Genomic DNA, 20,797 nt, shown 5'->3' on the forward strand with positions numbered 1-20,797 from the left:
TTGATAAATCCATCCTAGATCTGTTTCTTTTTTTCATAAAGAGTCAAAAAAAAAAATCCTTAGCAAAGCAAATCATTAAAACAAAGCAAAACAAAACAAAAAACACGTAACCTACAGTACTAGGTTAAACAAAGGGGTGAAGACCATAACAATTCCAGTTCAAGCAATTTGAAAATATCAACAAAAAGACTATTATATGACAATCATTGAAAGATAAATAGAAAGCTAAATAGGATAGAAACTGTGGAAGATACTTGTGCAGGTTGGGTTCTGTGTAGATGCCGAGGCTGAGGTAGGAGAACAAAGAAAGGGTTTATCGGGGAGTAACATCTATGAAAAGAAAAGGTGGAGGAGGATAGGACAGGGGGAGCTACCAGACCATGATACAGACCCAGTAAAATCTTCACTAGCCCAATACTGACCTTGGGAGCAAAGATGGTTCATTAGAGAAGTCCCTCATTAGACAGAAATGGCTAGGTCCTTGTACCAGCCCCTTGCTCAGTCATTGGCCATGGTTGACCATGAGAAGAGTGTAATCTTGGCTGTCACTTTGCTCTTTCATTGGCTCAAGGGATGCCCTAAGAAGAATGTGGCCTCACCTTAAATTTCTGAAGCCATGGACCATCTGCTAACCATACCCTTTGCAGCAGGTTTGTGAGTTCTTTCTTGGAATGGATTTGAATGGCACATATCCATGTCTGCTGAGCAGGCTCAGCCTTCCTGCTTGTGGAGATGATCAGGAATTCCACCTCTTCCCTCTCCTTTACCAGTTGGAAGAATTACGGAAGGGGGAGGATCGTGTTCATTCAAGTTCATCTTGGAATATATTACGATACTCAGTGTAATTTATACTTGCCAAAACCTGTCCCTAATGGGTCAGATCCATGACCTGTTAGTCTAAATTTCTACAAGTCAGTTCAGATCTCTCTCTGGGAAACAGTCCAGTTATTGTTATTGCTGTTTATCTGTTATCAACTTAAGGTCCCAGAAATGGCTTTTAGGTAACTTTACAGAGATATTTTTTTCTAGATATTTTCTCAGTAATTGGAGATTAATTAACCTCATCAGCAAATTCTGTCAAGGCTCAATTGCTATACTTCCTTCCTTCTGATCACTGTGCATCTTCCCAGGGGTTTTAGAGTATCCCGTGTTACTGTCTCAAACCCCCTATAGTCCCTCTGTACTCTGCAAATTAGCAGTGACTTCTGTGAGGTCACCTCTTGTCTGCAGAGCAATCCTCCGAAGGTTGTGGCCATATTTTATATCAAATTAGTTCCTGTTCTAGGGTTTGTGATCTTTCCATGGCACAGATACAAGGTGGCCAGGGGTTCTTAGCAATCATGGATAAGAACTCCATATTTAGTGGGCGTTACAGGCTGAATTGTGTCTCCCCCAAACTCTTTTTGAAGGACTTAAACCTCAGCACCTCAGAATGTGACTGTATTTGGAGTCAGGGCCTTTAAAGAGGTGATTAAGGTAAAATGAGGTCATAGGGGTGGACCCTAGTCCAACAGGACTATCCTCATAAGAACAGATTAGGGCACAGACGCACACAGACTGAGGGGAGGCCAAGTAAAGACATCTGGAGAAAACCACCATCTGCAGGACTAGGACAGGAGCCTCGGAAGAAAGAACCCTTGATCTTGGACTTCTAGCCTCTAGATCAGTGGGAAAATGAATTTCTGTTTTTTTAAACCACCCAGTCTGTAGTACTTTGTTATGGCAGCCCTGCCAAACTAATACAGTGGGTATCAATCTCAGCCAATAAACTTAGATATTCAAGAAGGATTTTTCTATATTTCAGATTAAATTCTTTTCTGGATCTCCCATTCCTCATGGTTGGTGGGAAAACACGAGCTCAGTTCTTTTGCAGTTTTCTTCTTTTCTTAGGGAATTATAGTTACACACCCCTATCCAGATCAGTTACCCTTCTGGAGTTTTATATAATGGCAACGTGTTAGAGGGGTTTCTCTAGCATCGGTCTGCAGAGGTTGCCTCTGAGACTCCCTTTGTTCAAGTCCACTGCTGATATGTTACCTGTGAGACATGACCATCTGTGACTAAGCTATGCCATGTTCCATCTACCTAAACACGTCTTGCAGTCTTTTCTTCTAAGGCGGTTTGCTTTCTCTCCATCAGAATTGCTGGGAAGCAGGACAGAGGTGCCCTCTGTTCTTGGGATACACAGTCTTCTCTCTGTTGCTCTCACGTTCCAAGTATACTGTTTTTCCTTCAGGTCTATACATACTGTTTATGCCTGTAAATCACCTTCTCCTAAGAGCTTAGGTTTTCTATAAAGAGTTTTGGCTTTTCTGTTTTCTGTTTTGTCATATACTTTCCAGAGCAATGAGCACAGAACATGCGGCTATTCAACAATGAGAGAAGGAAAGTAGAAATACAGGAAGAAGAAAACATGGGAAAAAAATCTCAAAATATAGTTTGGTCATGTAATTATTACATCCCGCTAAAGCCAGAAGACACATACTATTGATTATATAAATATATTTTATGGTTATATAGAATTAGAATCCTAGCCATGGAAAATCACAGGCTTTTTACATAGGAATAATGTACTGACTTGCTTATTATTAAAAAAAAGTTTTTATTGAAGTATAGTTGATTTACAATGTTGTGTTAGATTCTGGTGTACAGCGAAGTGATCCAGTTATACATGTATATATATTCTTTTTCATTATAGGTTATTATAAGATATTGAATATAGCTCCCTGTGCTATGCAATACGAACTTGTTGTTTATCCTGACTTGCTTATTATAGTTAATCTTTCTTAGGACATGTGTAGCGTGTATCTTGGTTTTATATAGGAGTACAGTCATTCTCTGCTCTTAAGTGTTGTAGTGTTTAATATGTTCAATCACAACAGCAGCCCTCAGAGGATGTGATGGCTGAATATTATTCTATAATAGTTTGTCTTAGAAATATCATTGTATGGATAGATCCAGATAATGACACTTGTGTTTTAAAATATACTATTCAGGTGTAATTTACAGATAATAAGTTACACCAATCTTAAATGTTCAGTTCACTGAGTTTGGACACATATATACACCCATGTTACCACAACACAAAGCAAGACATAGGATAGTTCCCTTACCCCAGGAAGTTCACTTGTGTGCCTTTTCTATCAGTCTACATTCCCTATGCAATCATTGTTCTAACATCATAGATAAGTGTTGCCTGTTCTGGAACGTCACAGAAATGAAATCATATAGTATGCACTGTTTGGGATCTAATTCTGTTCAGCATATTTTTGAGATTCATCCATACTGCTGTGTATATCAGGAGTTTGTTCCTGGTATTGCTGACCAGTCTTCCATTCATGTCCATTATTGTTTTTTAACCTGTGGAATTTACTCTGCTTCTGGCAGAGTAAATGTTGTCAGAGAAATGAGGGGGATTGGCAGAGGCATTCAGTTCAATGTGACCAGTAGAGTTTGTGCAAAGGTGTAACACGCCCACTTCTGGCGAATGCCCACTCTAGAGGGCAGGTCATCAGAATCTCTACTTTTCTCAGATCAATCCACAATCTAGGCTATAGGGTGTCATTGAACCCCTGAGATTACAGTCAAAATGTGTATGAATATATATATGTGTATTAGTTAAGCCAAGGTAACTGAGAGATTCCCCAAATTTAGTGGCTCAAAGAACAAAAAATTTCTTTTTCACATAAATGTCCAGAGAGATGCTCACTTCAGTAGAGAGGCTCTCCTTCATGTGGACAGGAGCGTCCTTCAAGCGTCAGGAGTCACGGCTGCCTGTCATCTTCTTTCCGTGGCTTCCAAGGTTGGTGTGGGTATTGCCATCCCATCAACAGAAGGGACAAAGAACCTGAGGGAGCACGCCTGAGAGGACTTTTTGGTAGTCCTAGAATCAGCAGAAGTCACTTATGCTCAAGTTATACTGGAGACAACTCAGTTACGTGGCCTCGATTAATCGCAAGAGAGGCTGGGAAATCTAATCTAGCTGGTGCCCCAAAAGGAGAGAATGGATATTGCAGTTGCTTCTGCTACAATATGTATATCCTACGTTTACCTGTAAAGCAGTTTCATAGCTTTGATTCATTTCTGAAAGGGGTCCACATCCAAAAATGTTGCAGAGCCTTCTGTTAAGGGACCACTACCCCATTGCCTCTTCCACCTTGCTCTAGGAGGTATAATAGGCTGTCAAGTCAAAACAACAGAAATGACATAAGATACACATGGCTTGGGAAAACCCCTGTCCCACTTTTGCCCCGAGTGGCACAATACTGCGCATATTCCTTGGGACACTCATTGCAGGTCTTGAGGCAGACATCACATCAACGACTAGAACTCACAAGAATCCAGCATATTAGAATCGGCCATATTTTATTTGGAAGAAAAGAGCAGACTCTTTTATGGTTTGTACTTTTTGCACCGTTTGTAAGAAATTCTTCTCTACCCTGAAAAGATGAAGATATTCTAAAAATCTGGAAGTTTTACTTTAGGTCTTCACATCATTAGGAACTTATGTTTGTTTACAGTGTGAGGTAGGTATCCCATGTTGTTTTGGAAATATATTTAGAGAGCGCTAAAGAGAACTACAGAGAACATCTTTGATGTACTATTTTACGTGGGCTTATCTCATTTATGTGTGGTTCTCTTTCCGAACCTGCCATTCTCTTTCATGAGATTATTTACCAGTGTCTGCACCAATCCTACATTGTTTCAGTTGGTGAAGATTTAGAATATTTTGATACCTGGAGTGACAATTTTCCCTCCTTATGCTTCTTCAGAATTGTCTTAGTTATTCTTGGCCTCTTCCACTCCCACATGACTTGTAGAATCACTTTGTTAAGGTCTATGAAAAACCCTATTACAATTTGGAGTAGATTGCACTGTTTATGGAGTCCTCTCGTCCATGAACATGATATTATCTATTTATTGAGGCCTCTTCGTGTACTTCAATAAATTTTTATAATTTTCTACATATAGTAAATACAGATACTATACCTTTCTTTTAATTTTTACTCAAGTTATAATAAAAATTTGTTGCTACATAAGTGAGACCTTCAAACATTTATTATTTCTAATGGGCTGTGGCTTCATTGTACATTGATCTTTTATTCAACAATGTTGCTAAACTCTCTTCTTTGTTCTAATATTTTATTAGATTTGCCTGAATTTTCTCAGAAGACAATTAGATCATCTACAAATCACTTTTTTCTTCTTTTCCACACCTTATATCTTCTAATTTCTGTGTGTGTGTGCGTGTGTATGTGTTATTATCTTGGCAAGGTGCTTTATTACAATGTGGAATAGAAATGGTAAAGTGATCCTCGTTTTCTTTCTTACTTTAAAAGGAAAATGTTTAATGAATTGACATTAAGAATAATGCTTCTAGAATTAGGTTGTTGGTAGCAACTCTATCATGTTCAGGAAATTCCTCCCTTTTCTAGTTTGTTAAGATTAAGAAAAATGAGTGGCAAATTTCTTTACATTTTCTAATATGAAGCCATTCTTACATTATGGTATCAGCCTGATGTGCTTGTGATGTTTTTTTTTTTTTTTTAATTAATTTATTTTTGCTGTGTTCGGTCTTCGTTTCTGTGCGAGGGCTTTCTCTAGTTGTGGCAATCGGGGGCCACTCTTCATCGCGGTGCTCGGGCCTCTCACTATCGCGGCCTCTCTTGCTGTGGAGCACAAGCTCCAGACGCGCAGGCTCAGTAGTTGTGGCTCACGGGCCTAGCTGCTCCGCGGCATGTGGGATCCTCCCAGACCAGGGCTCGAACCCGTGTCCCCTGCATTAGCAGGCAGATTCTCAACCACTGCGCCACCAGGGAAGCCCTTGTGATGTATTTTTTAAAAACACATTGCTGAACTTGGTTTGATTATATGTAAGAATAAAATTTTTTATTCCTTTTGAGATTGGCCTATAATTTTCCTATTTATTTTTTGTTTGTTTGTTTTGGTTTTTTTGCGGTACGCGGGCCTCTCACTGTTGTGGCCTCTCCCGTTGCGGAGCACAGGCTCTGGACGCGCAGGCGCAGCGGCCATGGCTCACAGGCCCAGCCGCTCAGCGGCATGTGAGATCTTCCCGGACCTGGACACGAACCCGTGTCCCCTGCATCGGCAGGCGGACTCTCAACCACTGCGCCACCAGGGAAGCCCTTCCTTTCTATTCTATTGTCTGATCTTGGCATCAAGATTTTATTAGCTCATAAAATAATTGGGGTGCTTTCCTTCTTTTTCTCTGAAATCATTTGAATAGAGATTACCTATGAAGATTCGGTAAATCTTTGCCACCAAATTTTTGACCCTTTTTGTAGGTATATTTAGAAATATGAATTCAATTTATTCAATAGTTACAAATATATTCATGTTTTTAATTTGTTTGACTCAATAAAGTTTTGTAATTTGCATCTTATTAAAAAGTATCTATTTCAGCTAAGTTTAAAAAATGTTCACAACATTCTGTTAGTATTAGAAAAAAAGTCTCAAAACTATAATTATAATTTCATTCATATTCTTGTTTCTTTTCTCTCTTTCCTCACTATCAGTCTTATTGGAAATTTACCAATTTTATTATTGTTTTATAGAACTTTTTGTTTTGTGACCCTTTCTATGAGTTTTTGGATATTTAGGTCTATTTTTAGCTCTAAAATTAGACATATAACACACATATATGTTTTTTTCTTCATTTTCTTCCCCCCTCCCCTTCTGTTTTAGATCAAAGGCTTTTTATTTGGGTGAGGGAAACTACAGGAAAAGGATTTGCTCACCCTTGATCTACTTCAGACACTACCCAGATTATTCATGCAGAAATAGGTGATAAGAAAAAGGTGACCAAATAGTCAGTGTATTTAGGGCTTTCATTTCATTGTAGTCTGGTCCTTATACAGGGCTGCTGCACACACAATCCCGTCTTCTACTCTCTGTTCCTAGAGTCTCTTTATGTCACTTCTACCCTGAAGAGTGTTATTTTATTTTATGCTATTTTAGTTTTACTACATTGGGCTGACCTCACCCACCTCTGCCACTGGCCTTTTAAAATAGAAACGTTTCTTAAGGAGAATGATTTCTTTCTAGTCAAGGGGAAAAACAGCAGCGAGGCATAAATACCCCATTTTAACAAGGAAGAAACCTCTGCCTGAGAGGCACCTGAAAAATTTTCCCAAGCAGGCTGAATTCTCTCAGGGTATTGTTTCACCGGAATACATTCTCTGCATCAGTCTCTACATTAACAGACTGGAGGGAAAGTTTCCAACAGATCTTTTTGCTGATAGGTTTGATTACTCTCTAGTAGAAAATTTCAAAGGCTTTTTGCCAGACGGAAGGGAATGTGGGAAGGCAGAGGGAACTGGCATGACCAGCAAACCCTTCTGAACAAATAACAGAGCCAAAAGTAGTGACAGCCAGTGTTTCAATACTAAATGCTTTGCAGATTATAGTCCTTGGACCACTAGATAACAGCAATAATCTGACAAAGTCTACAGTTATCAAGATATTAATGTAAACTGTACTTGAAATACTCCTCATTCAAATTCTCTTCATTTTGCTGAAAATATTTTTTCTCATGTTTGACAGCACCAGCTATCTTTGGGCCTCTGGCTCTGGTGAAGTCATTTGAAGAAACAGATCTAGAGAAACATTGCTTGGCAGAGGATAAGAGAGAAAGGTTAGGACAAAACGCATTAAGATGACTATCCAAGAAATGGAATCAGTTTGATTGGCAAGGGGGCCACAGACAGATAAAAACATTAAAGAAAGTATATCAAGGTATCTTTCTGCATCTCTATTGAAATAACATCACCTACTGTTGGGTTTGAAGAAGCCTGCTCAAATATATTATCTTACTTTGTTAAAGGCAACCTGGAACCTGATAAAATAGACTTTATTAGTATTATTATCCCATTTTACAGGTGAGAAAACTGGCTCGTTTGGAACACAATACTAGTTTTGATGGATTAATCTCTGTGCTGAACTGGATTCTGTATTGGATTTCATTTTCTCTCTCCTTTTACACTGGGCATACAACCTACAGTTGATTTTAAAGTTATTAAACTAAAACTGGGTGAAGAGCAGTCTCATTCAGACAGGTCCGCATGTGTCAGGGAGACAGGTCTGTCCAGGCTGACCTTGTACTTTGCTCTCCAATTCATTCTAGGCCATGGTAGGCCAGATAAAGAGGAAAGAAAGTTTTTTAAAGCAAATAACTTGGAACTCTTGAATACATGTCTTGTGTGGACAGAACTCCTCATTTGATGTGAGAATGGACCACAGAGTAGTTAAGGCAGTTAATATATAGTCAAAGCAGAAGCAACCATATTCCTTAATATGGTAAGAGGTAAAATCAATATCCTGGGAAAACATTCAAGCTGAGTGGTAGGCAAGAAACTCATTTGCACTTTATCTTTGATTTTTGAGGAAGGGTGAAAGATTGAAATAATTAATTTGTAAATTAATTATTTGATACTATTTTTTGCTATAGTTAATATAATAATTTAATTATTTTAAATAAAATTTTAAAATATTCTTTTTACTAGATATAGAAGTTTTGGTATTGAGAAACCCAACAGTAAATACAAAGAGCATGTAGTAGAAAGAAGACAGGAAAATGAGCTAAGTGATTTTTCTGAGGTGGGTAGAGCTATGGTGCAAAACAGAAGTCCCTTTCAGTATAGTCTTTCTTTTCTTACCAATATATGCTTTTTATTATATTTAGATTATATAGTGGACATTTTCCTATTTGTCCTGGTATCTTTTTTTAGAGTTTAAGATCAGCTCTCATTATTTTTGCGATAAGAGAGTTTTTATATGCATTTCTGCATGCTGTAAATGAACATATTAGCACCGTGCATGTATTAAAATTTCTATTTTTTCGCATTTTAATGGATTATTATAAAATAAATGATAAATTGGTAGGAAAGGAGAGGAAGCAGAGTTCTTTAAGGCTGATTTTTTAACAAAGGGGATTTGCTACATTGCTTGAAAAAGGAAACAGCTTGAGAGTAATGGGTGAGCAGTCAGGGTTTAGCTTTGAGCGTCCTGTGAAAACCGCAAGACGAACTCAATCAAGGTTCGAAGCAGTCACTTGCGGGCGACGGTCACGTTCTCTGCGAAGCAGACCTCACTGGAAGTTTGAGACGTTTCCATCCCCACCAAGAATTCTTCCCCTCCCCGCCCTGTGCGGTTTCTTCTCATTTCTGCGAAGCCCAAGGTTACCGAGTGACCGCCACCAACGCAGCCCTCCCTCCTGGTTCTGCGTTTCTTTCTTCTATGTACTTGTATCAGTCCTGCCAAGTTCCCTGACATACTGCTGTCGTAGACCCCACGTGCCGTTTCAGGCTAGAGTTTGCCCAGTTTTTACTTGTAAGCTGCTACTTTTGTTGTGTCGCGGCTTTAGCAGTGGAGCTAGAGGCAGAGAATTGCCAACACTCCAGGAAGCCAAGGGTGGGAGGTGGGTAGGGGGTGGCGCGGCTGGAGAGCCCCCGGTGGACCGGGTGTTGTTTCAGAACCTGGGCGAATCTCTGTGCCCGCCACTTTCCCGAGAACCATCCCCAGGCCTTAGTCCTGCGCCGGTCCCGCCCACACCTCCAGGTGTGTATTCCCCGCCCTTAATTATTCTTCTAAAATTGATAGTTTGCACTTGCAAAGTTACACTGGGAAAGCGGAAGAGAAATTTATAATCATGGATATGGAGAACTAGGGGAGCACAGTCACACTTGCTTTGGTCTGCAGACCCAGGCAATCGAAAACTCAGAAATGGAAACGTGTGCACCTTTCCGGCAGCAAAACTGACTCTGCGTTCTTTGCAGCCTCGACTTGAATGCTGCACTGGGAGAAACTCTGCCTCCGGGAAAGTTTGGAAACGGAACTACGAGAGAGGCCAGACATCGGGGATTTTGCGGGCCCTGCGATGTCTTCCAGAGCTTTTCAAGTGGGGAGAGAAGAGCGACAAAATGAAAATGCAACGTGTAGGAGAGGCCGCCCCAGTCCCGCAACTTGTCGGTCGCAGAGGTGAGCGCGGGAGCGGGTGGGGATGGGGATCCGGAGCTGGAGGCCGTGTGTCTCCAGACGCGGGTGGGTCCGATCCGGGTGGGGGGCGGTGGGAAGATGATGAATGGGAGGCTTGGGCTACCCTCCGCCCCCGCCCCTGCAGGGGGGGGCGGGGAGTCCGGCAACGGGATGGGGGAGGAGGAGCACAGAGGGTAGGGGCTCTGGGGGCGTCGCGCCAGGTAAGGGAATGAGCCAGGGGGAGGGAGTCGGGGGGTGTGGAAGTTGCTGAGTTGTGCTACGTGGAGCCTGCAGAAAAGAAAGAAGGCGGAGGAAGAAGGGGGCAGGCGTCCGCCCTGCTCCCGCGGCCCTCCCTCGGCGCCCCCCTCCCCCGCCGCCCTGCCAGCGCGCCAAAGCCGGAGCAGTCGGGGCCGAGCGGCGGCTGACGCTCCCGGAGCCGCGACGCCCCTGTCCTCCAGCGGAGCCTGCCGGGATCTCGGGCGGCCTGGGCCCCGGCTCCGCCGAGCCCTCCCCGGCCTCCCGGCCGCGCGCGCGGGACCCCGGCGGGGTGGGCGCAGGGGGCGGCCCAGCTCCGGGCGACGGCCGAGGGGCGGGCGGGGGCGGGGGGCGGGGCTCGGCGGGCCGCGGGGCGGGGGCTGCGGGGATTGACCGCGCAGCCTGAAGCCAGCCCGGGGGCGGCGGGAGCCGGACGCGCGGCGGCGACGGGCGCAGGTAAAGGGACTGGCGCGGCGCGGGGTGGCGCGAGGGGACGGTGCCCTCTGAGCGCGGAGCCAGCTTTCGCCGGGTCCCTTCCGCCGCCAAACGGCGCTCTGGGATCGCGCTGTCCTGCGGCAGACGGGCTTTGTGGCTGTGTGTGTGTGTGTGTGTGTGTGTGTGTGTCTGTCTGTGTGTGTGTACGCGCGCGCCTGTGCCGGGTGTGGGTGGGTGTGCATGCTCGCGGGCCGACCTGCAGGAGGCGAGGCGCTCCTGGCCTCCCCAGCCAACCAGTTGATCGAGCCCCGGGAGGGAAGTGGCCGCAGCCGCCCGGGCCGCCGGCCCTCCCGTCTCCCAACCGGGTCAGCGCTCCCCGGGGCCCACGCTGTGCCCCGTGCCAGCGGCCGGGACCCGCCCAAGTGACACGTAGGTGGTCTCCGGTTACCTGGGTCTGGGTGGGGGCCCGAGCTGGCAGGCGGGAGGCGCTCGACATTACCCCCAAGCCGCGTCCCGGTGGACGTGGACCGCCGGGGGTCCCCGCGACCTGCAGCGCCGAGCTTCCCCACCACTTGCTTCTCACCGGCCACGCAGCGGTCTCTCCCCGCCTGAGGACTTTAAACTTAAGTTTCTGTCCGGACGTCTAACAAACACGTTTATCAAGTAACTGGGGAATCTAAGGCAAGGGAGGGACCTGGCTTTGAGTTGGTGGTTTTGAAATAGACGGGCTCGTTGTGTGTGTGTGCGCGCGCGCGTGTGCGCAGGACTAGTTTGTTGTGAACGGATTTACCATTTATTCTTGTTTTTCTTTGCTGCCACTTGGACTTTGATGTGTAAGAATGACGGTGTCCAGGACTTGTTGCTGCCTTCAGTCTGGGGCCTGAGATTGCTGCTTTCTGCTGCTACCTCTTTTTTTTGTTGTTGAAATCTATGGAGGTTTCCTAAATGTGGGTTTCCAGTGAGCGCTGGCTTGTTAAAGTTTCACTATGAACGCGTTGTTTCCCATTGGAATAGATACATATTTACAAACATGAATCTTGAAAACAGGTGACTGCAGTTATGAGAGCAAAATCCTCTATTCCTTCGGGCTGTAACAGTCCGTGATTTTCACCTATTTGCATTAAGTGTCGTTTGCCCAGCCTAAACATAACTGTGAAGCCGGAGGTCTGTTATTCAAAGCTTGCAATTCGGGTAAGAGGGAGACCGTGCTGGTTTAAAACTAAGTTCATTTTCCTAAGAAACTATTCCCTTGTCAAATAAGAGTAGTAAGCCCCAAGGAAAAAGGGTGTGTACTGAAATTATAGCTATTTGGACCGAATTAAATTGCATTAACACACACATGCATAATGTCATCCATTTGTTTCTGCCCTTGATTCTCCAATTTTGGGAAGGCTGGAGCATATTTGCCCCAAAAGCAAAATTGTGAATAACGATCAGCATTATTAAGGCTGCATTTTTCTTGATACCATTTAATTTGAGGATAAAGAAGCCAAGTAGCCAGAGAAAGAGGTAGTGTGTGGCGGGAAGGCCGGGCTGAGGGGCCAGGCAGGAGGACTGGGTTATCATAATCTGATCCCACAGACACACCACGTCCCCTAGCGGTGTGACTTTAGCCGGTTAGGTCAGCTGGTCCTCCTTCTTGGTGTCCTCATCTGGAAAATGGAGGGGTTTGATCATCTCTGCTGTTCCTTCCAGCTCCCCCCCATAACTACAAACTGGAGGGTGGTTATCCCATGTTAGAACAGTAGGGAGAGAGTAGAGGGAAGTGTCAACTGTTAGTCTGGGAGGTAAGGGGGAGGGCAGGAAGGCCAAGAGGGTTGAGGAAAAGCAGCAGTGGGAGATGCCTGGAGGGGGAAGAACCTGGAGCTGGGAGTCGGTTCTCCCCTGTTTTTTCTTTCCTCCTGCACAAGGACATCAATAATACCACCCTACCTCACCCCAGTCAGTCTTCCATTACCCATATTATTTAAAGTGGGTGAGCTACTTAACCTTAAAATTGACTTGGAGTCTGTAGTCTGACCTGGCCAACTTCCCATCTGCATCGTTGTCTCTCAAGAGATGAGCTGCAGCTCAGTGCTGAGGGCACTCAGTGTATCTCGGAAATCTCTGCGAGTGATGGGAAAAGTTACCAGACATGGGAATGTAAGTGGCAGCCCTTTCAACACCTGAGTTTGAAACGTCTGTTTTTATTTGAAGCTAATCTTTTCCGAAAAGTAATTGAATTTAAAAGAAGATTCTACCACAGACTTCTCAAGGTTTTGCTGAATCTGTTCTGACTGTTAGACCTACTGGAAAATTCAAAGCAAGTAAAACTCTCACTTGCTAAGTCTTTTTGATACATAGTGACAGTCAGTCTGAAGTTCATGATTTTTAGGCAGGAGAATCTTACTTCAAATGCTTAGTAAGGAAAGTTGCAACCTCGTGGAATATACTGTATCATTTTCACTGGGACGCTCAATGTGTCCAAATAACAAGACCTGAAATTTAGTTTGAGGTCATGATTTTAATATCTGTGCTTGATGTGTGGCCTGTCTCCCTTTTCTTTATTATTATTATTTTTTTTGGTACCTATATGCATACACACTTGAGGAACATGGTGTATTTTAAAAGTGAAGTGTGATGTAATAAAACTTGGTTTAAAGTTTGAAAGCTTGCTCTGGCCTTGCTAACTCAGCATCTTATTTGGTTTCTAATGTTTACATACCACGCTATGTTCCAAATCCCTGTAGTGTTATTTAGCTATCTCATGGAGAGCTATTATGGATGCCTTAGAAAGTTGGGAGGAAAGGAGGAAATTTTAATTGGAGAAGCAGTTACTGAATTCCTTCGACAGTGGCGGATACAAGGATGAGAAAAAGGAGGCTCTAGAAGGAGCTGCAGTACAGAGGTAAAAGATGCAGCTAACTTCAATATATAGCAGCTGGGTTGAATAACTAGGTGGCAGCTGTAGAATCCAAGAAACTTGGCATGCCAGGGAATGGAAAATTAAATTCTGTCTCTGGGGAAGACTTCACAAAAGGGACTTGAAGAATGAAAATGATGTGTCTCTTAAAAGATGAATGGTGGGGAGTGAACTATGTAGTTGGAGTCCGGGGTAATGAAGGCTGGAAAGATACAAGGCGATAAATTGTGGGAACCTTGGCTGTTATTTTAAGGAATTGTACTACCTAGGGACAGGGAGGAGGAAGTATGGTTTAACCCCACAGCGCTGGAAGGCACTGAGTCACAAATACTGGGCATAGAGAGGGCTGAAATGATTGAGAGGTGCCTGGGCCCTGTTTCCATTACATACCCTCGTAACTCATGCCGAGTGAGTTTCAGGGCACTGCTGCCAGCTTATCCAGATTATAGAAAGGTTACAGAATAAAGAATATGCACTTTCTTCTCCCGTATTGCCCCCAAATTGATAGTGGCCTTTTGAGAAATTTAATTTAGTGAAAATTAATGATGTTCTTGTGTTACATCTGGACCTTGAGAGGCCCCTTGAAGCATGTGGGTTAAAATTGCTCTCCAGGCTCAGAGCTGACCAAGAAAGCATTTTGTTTTGTTTTTGTTTAGGGAAGGGCCTGCTAGTTAATGCTAATGGAAATGTGAATCTCATGGCAACCGACATTCTTGACTGTGTTTATGTCATACATAGTATTTCACAGTGGTTGAATATTTGCAGCACAGAAGAGAATTATTATTAGTTTAGAAATGGGGTTAACGCCCTTGTAAAAGGTAAGGGGGTGATGTTGGGGAGAGGGGAGAAGCACCCTTGGTGTTGCAGTGAGGGTTGACACAACCACGAAGATCCTTTATTAAGTTTAACCTCCAACAGATTGCCCAATGCTGTAGATGAATACATCTCTGAGAACTTCCTTTCTGGCCATCTGCCTCTTTTGTTGTTGTTGTTCTTCTTTCCCCTAACTCTCCAGAGTGAAGGTGTATAGCTCATTATCTCTCAGACAGGAAGAATCTCTGTGGGCTCCAGTTGGGAGAGACTTCCAGCAGCTCTGGAGGTTTCCTCTCACACCGGCAATACCTCTGTGTCAAAGGTGGGAGTGGGTGGCCTTTCAGCTGCATGTCAAAGGTGCAGCTGATTTGAGCAAGTCTTCTAACTGCCTTCGAATCTGGAGGTGCTGGGCTAATAAGGAGACAGATGATGAAAGGAGATTAGGTCAGCTGCTTTTTACTGTCTTCTGAATACAATTTGAGTGAATGATCCTCCCAGCAGTTTGTTTTATCTTCTGCAAGGGAACTTGGGTTTGGCACGTTTAATCAATTAATTAAATTAGTTAAGTTGAAGTAACTCAAAGTTTTTTGGTTTTTTTAGGGGGGGGGGGAGTGCTGGTTTTGGTGATTTTATTTAAATTCCCTGGCTTTTTTTTTTTCCAGCAGGTTGGTATGATTTCAAAGTAATGTTGTTGTTACTATTATTGACCTGGGGGTGTGGGGCAAAGAAAATTGTCTCAATCCTTGGATGTTGGCTCCTGTCATCTGATCAGTACTGTAGAAACTTCAGTTTTGAAGCTCATGTAACATTCAAATTTCTTTCAGAAATGAGAGGACTGTTTTACTACATGCGTGGATTTAGGCTATAATTTATTTGATTTTTATGGTACTGTTTTTAAAAAAAAGTGGTGTAAGGACAGGGCACACTCTTAACTTTAGTCCAGTGCTAAAACAAATAACGTGTAAGCCTGAATGAGGTAGATCAGGTTGTGTTTGTTTTATTTAATATGGAGATAAAGGAAAGGGATTTCAGAACCAGCCTCTTTCTCTGAAAGAGAGAAAGTTGGACTAATAAAACCTGGTTATGGATCTCCTTGGGGTGGGATTTCCAACGTTGAAACTGTTGTTAAAGGAACTCTTTTTTTTTTTTTTTTTTTTTTTAATTTACTTTTTTCTGTACGTGGGCCTCTCACTGTTGTGGCCTCTCCCGCTGCGGAGCACAGGCTCCGGACGCGCAGGCTCAGCGGCCATGGCCCACGGGTCCAGCCGCTCCGCTGCATGTGGGATCCTCCCGGACCGGGGCACGAACCCGCGTCCCCTGCATCGGCAGGCGGACCCTCAACCACTGCGCCACCAGGGAAGCCCAAGGAACTCTTGTTCATTACGGCCATTGTGTGTGCCTTGGCTTCTTAAGGTTTAGGATTCACTGTACAGAGAGGGCAACTGTGAGCCATTCCTTTTTAGCAAGTTTTTTTTTTTTCTCATTTTCTTAAATCTCAGAACAACAGACTGGATTCGATTTCATGTAAGTCTGCTGTACTCAACTTTCTTCTTCTATGTTTAAGCGGTTCTTCTTGACCAGTCCCCAAGCTGCCTTCATTCTGAAACTTGGCCCTAACAGAAGGATACTCCTGGCTCTTTGGAAGGAGCAATGATTTGGTGGCAGAGGAAACAAGTTCTGTTCTACCCCTAGCAGCACTGAACTGACCGTCAGTCTGCTATAACCCAAGCATTGTGCTAGGTGCTAGATGGAGGCAGGGAGGGGGGATGAATAAGGCAGGATTCCTACCCTCCAGCAGGAGCTGAGCTTACAGACATATTAACAGATGATGATGGCAATTCAGCGTAACAGGTGTGAAGAGGGAGATAAGCTCAGGGCACTGTGGGAGCACCAAGCAGGGGCACCTGACCCTCAGGGGCATGGGGTGGGGGGTGAGGGTGAGGGAAGGCTCCTAGGAGATTAAGATCTGGGAGGAACCTAGGAGATAAAACAAGAAACGCAGAAGAGAAAAAGGTGATCAAGATAGAGGGAATCAAGGGGCTTTTAATTTCCAGTGTTGTTATTGCTGAATGAGTTGAAGTTCCATTCTTTTTTTTTTTTGTGGTACGCGGGCCTCTCACTGTTGTGGCCTCTCCCATTGCGGCGCACACGAACCCGTGTCCCCTGCATCGGCAGGCAGACTCTCAACCACTGCTCCACCAGGGAAGCCCAATTCTTTTTATATCTGTAAAATAAGAATAGGCACTGATATTATCTGGTTGCTAATTCTAGTTTTCGTTTACTTGTTCCTTAATCTTTAATTTGTTCATTTATTCCAGATGCAGTAGATATTCGTTGCACACCTACTAGGTACTGGGGAACAGTAGGAAACAAGACTCGGAAGGTCCCCTCTCTCGAGGAGCTTGCATTCTATCGTATTATGTTCATGACTGAAGTTCTTTTGAAACATCTTCAGATATGGAGCATGTTTGTTGAGTTTCAACTTTAGGAATGTTTTCTTCAAACTAGGCCCAATGTTTTCAAGGTCAGTTAGCTTTTCTTAACAAGATGAGGAGATGGATACTGGTATTCTCATTTTCGTTTTACAAACTTGAAACTTTTTTGCCCAGATTTACCTCTTAGTTGTCAAGTCTAGAGATAGACATAACTGCCTTATCTGTAGCCCTGGCTTGCTTCCTTCTCATTTCAGATATTCTTTCTTTTGACCCAATTTGTGTTTGAGGTTCTATATTCAGTTGATGACTTGCTTCCTAGAATAATCCAAACCTAGCCTTGGTGGGAAGTCAGACCTATTTTGAGGTCACGCCACAGTGAACTCTGCTTCGTTAATGCATTTTACTTATCCTATTTAAGTCACTCGGCTATGAACACAGTAGAAAGTGTTCTCACCAGAAGAAGATGGCTGCATTCATTTATAGAAAGATGGGGGTTTTGTAATGATTCAAATGATACAGATGTGTCTAAAGTAAATGTAATATCCCTCTGCTCTTTCTAGCTTACCCATCTGATGTAACCAACCCCTCTGTCATGAATTTGTTACATAGCCTTACATACTTCTGCTTATAAAAACCTAATGTTTGTGTTTATATATATTGATGCACGTGGGGTATGTGTCCATGTGTGCACGTGCTCTCTCTTGCCTCTTTTCGTTTTAGAGAGGCTGTGATTGAGGTTGCCACCATGGGCCAGACGTTTGAGGTCCCAGGAGCCTGCATGGCTCTTCCTGAATCAGTGCAGCGTGCTATGAGGAATTCCCTGGCGGTCCAGTGGTTAGGACTCCACGCTTTCATTGCAGGGGGCACGGGTTCAATCCCTGGTCGGAGAACTAAGATCCCACAAGCCGTGTGGCCCAGCCAAAAAAAAAAAAAAAAAAAAAAAAAAAAAACCCTCTGTCATGAATTTGTTACATAGCCTTACATACTTCTGCTTATAAAAACCTAATGTTTGTGTTTATATATATTGATGCACGTGGGGTATGTGTCCATGTGTGCACGTGCTCTCTCTTGCCTCTTTTCGTTTTAGAGAGGCTGTGATTGAGGTTGCCACCATGGGCCAGACGTTTGAGGTCCCAGGAGCCTGCATGGCTCTTCCTGAATCAGTGCAGCGTGCTATGAGGAATTCCCTGGCGGTCCAGTGGTTAGGACTCCACGCTTTCATTGCAGGGGGCACGGGTTCAATCCCTGGTCGGAGAACTAAGATCCCACAAGCCGTGTGGCCCAGCCAAAAAAAAAAAAAAAAAACAAAAATAAACACGAAAAAGGGTTCTTGTCCCAGAGATGGGAAGATTGGGCTATTATGAATGGGAAACATGAAAACGATTTCCAGCTGCGTGACAAGCAAGACAACAAATATCATTGCCCCAGAATGTTATTTCCACCAGGACTCTGCTTCATCCGGGTCTCTGGCGAGGTAAGGCGGGGCATTTAGAAGCACGTGGTGGGTATCTGTGAACCTTTTGTTAGGTGCAAAGCAAGGCAGCTGGGGAAGGCCTATCAACTGCTTCTGGAGCAGAGCAGATAGGGGGAGTTACTCATTATAGGCAGGTTTCATTATGGGAGCATTAAACGAGGCCCCCCTAGCAGTTGGCAATCAGCAGATGATAAGGATGGCGGGTTTTTACCCAGGGAGCAGCACAGCTGAAATAGAATTGCCTTTTGTTAAGGGGCTGCTTTGCCATCTTGGACTATGATTTGTTGGGAGAGGGATTATTGTCATGTCGAGAAAAGTAGGAATTCATTCTGTACCCGGTATTTATTATAATTCCACAGAGAACTGCTTGCTTTACTTTCTGAGTAGACACAGAGACCCAAAGGTTCAAAGGCTAGGGCAGGATGACTTGGCTTTTCCAAATTCAGTAGGATCTGTGCCCTCCTCCCTTTATCTGAAACCCTGTCAGTTCAGTTTCATGCAGCTAAAATCTCTGCACGCTTATGAGACTCAGTCCCTGTGCCTGGCTGAGGACACTACAGTAAAAAAATTTAAAAAGGAAAAACAACCACCAAGAAAGTATGGTTCCCTGCTCTCAACCAGCTTCTAGACATGGAGAGTCATGGATACAAATGCCTGAGATCACGCAGACAGTGATAAATATTGTAAACCGAGGTTTAAACAAAGTGCCATCTGAATATCTGAGGATGGAGAGAGTAACTCTACCTTGGAGTAGAGGAAACATTTGCAGGAGATTTCTGGCCTCAATGGGCAAGTGGGCTGAGAAGCTCATTCTGTGCAGAGGAGTCATAATGAAGGCCCGGGAGCTGCATGTGAGTGATGGGTTACAATTTGTGGCCGAGTGGTGGTCTGCTTTGGGTCAGTCTTTTTTTTTTAAGTTAATTAATTAATTAATTAATTAACTTTTGGCTGCGTTGGGTCTGTTGCTGTGCGCGGGCTTTCTCTAGTAGCGGCGAGGAGGGGCTACTCTTCATTGCAGTGTGCGGGCTTCTCATTGCAGTGGCTTCTCTTGTTGCAGAGCATGGGCTCTAGGCGTGTGGGCTTCAGTAGTTGTGGCGCATGGGCTTAGTTGCTCCACGGCATGTGGGATCTTCCCGGACCAGGGCTCGTACCCGTGTCCCTTGCATTGGCAGGCGGATTCTTAACCACTGCGTCACCAGGGAAGCCCTTTGGGTCAGTCTTGAAGGGCCAACAGAAGGGTGCAGGGAGCTTCTGGGGACAAAAAAGGGCACGTCGATGCCATTAGCAGAGAGCAGGGGCATGAGGCTATGAGGATTGTGTCAGTGAGGCATGCTGGTTTTAGACGTGTCTAAAGCTAAGGAGGCAGAGATTTTCAGCTGGTAGCTGGAAATTTGAGCTTGCAACTTAGCTGAGGAGCTAAAGCGTGGCAGTATTCAGGAGTACTTGTTATATGTCAGAGTAAATACCAGTGAAATTTATGTGATAAGCTGGAGAGAAGTTTTAGAGTGAGAAAAGTGATATATACTCAGTGGGTTTTTAAAAATTATTTTAAAAAATTTCCTCCCAGCTTTATTGAAGTGTAATTGACAAAACTAAGATATTTAAAGTGTACAATGTGATGATTTGATATCTGAACACATTGTGAAAGGATCCTCTCCCATTGATATAAGTACTAGGTGTCTTAACAAGGACAGTATATTTTGATTCTTCAGGTACTTTTTCTATCCAGCAGGTGCTTAAAATAGTTTTGTAGGTTGTCAAACATTCAGTGAACATCCACTATGGCTTCTCTGATGAGGTGGTCCTGGTATGATACAAAGGAGATGGAGTTTCAGTTTGATGTTCCTTTGAGATGAATAAAAGCTTCCAAAACAATCCAGTCAGGCGAAGGAAAAAAAAATCCTGAAAAGAATTGGAAGATTCTTGGTGATTTGGGGCCTGAGTGGAGTTGCAAATATAGTTTTAGTTTACTGCTGTACTAACAGCATTGAGTATCATATTACTGTCATCACTGTAATAAAAGACAAGCTGAAAAACTTCTCAGCCTAAAGCCCAGACTTTGAGAAACCCCAGCAAGTTTGCCATGGGGGTTTGTAAACTCTGGTCAGGTAAATTTAAGCTTTAATTGCTTGATGAAGGTTAAAAATAACATACATAGAACTTTGCTCTTTACCTGGTTAAAAAAAAGATCTTTTCTGGGCTTCCCTGGTGGCGCAGTGGTTGAGAGTCCGCCTGCCGATGCAGGGGACACGGGTTTGTGCCCCGGTCCGGGAAGATCCCACATGCCGCAGAGCGGCTGTGCCCATGAGCCATAGCCGCTGAGCCTGCGCGTCCGGAGCCTGTGCTCCGCGGAGGGAGAGGCCACAGCAGTGAGAGGCCCGTGTACCGAAAAAAAAAAAAAAAAGATCTTTTCCAATTAAAAATGTATTTTCATTTCAGGAAATTATATTGGCATGCCTTCTTGCAGTAAGATAGAGCAAAGATAATCTG

The 20,797-nt window shown here is 43.9% G+C and overlaps 1 protein-coding gene across 1 annotated transcript in view; it reads left to right on the forward strand.

The window, feature by feature from the left end:
- The first annotated feature begins 9,894 nt into the window (after positions 1 to 9,894).
- LPAR1 (lysophosphatidic acid receptor 1) overlaps positions 9,895 to 20,797 on the forward strand; it is a 167,362-nt gene continuing 156,459 nt past the window's right edge. Inside the window, exon 1 of the mRNA XM_007449778.1 lies at positions 9,895 to 9,996. The gene's annotated coding sequence lies outside the window, so the exon portion shown is untranslated. The remainder of the gene's footprint in view (positions 9,997 to 20,797) is intronic.

This window comes from Lipotes vexillifer, unplaced genomic scaffold (genome assembly GCF_000442215.2).
Source record: "Lipotes vexillifer unplaced genomic scaffold, Lipotes_vexillifer_v1.1 scaffold230, whole genome shotgun sequence".
NCBI classification, from domain to species: Eukaryota; Metazoa; Chordata; class Mammalia; order Artiodactyla; family Lipotidae; genus Lipotes; species Lipotes vexillifer.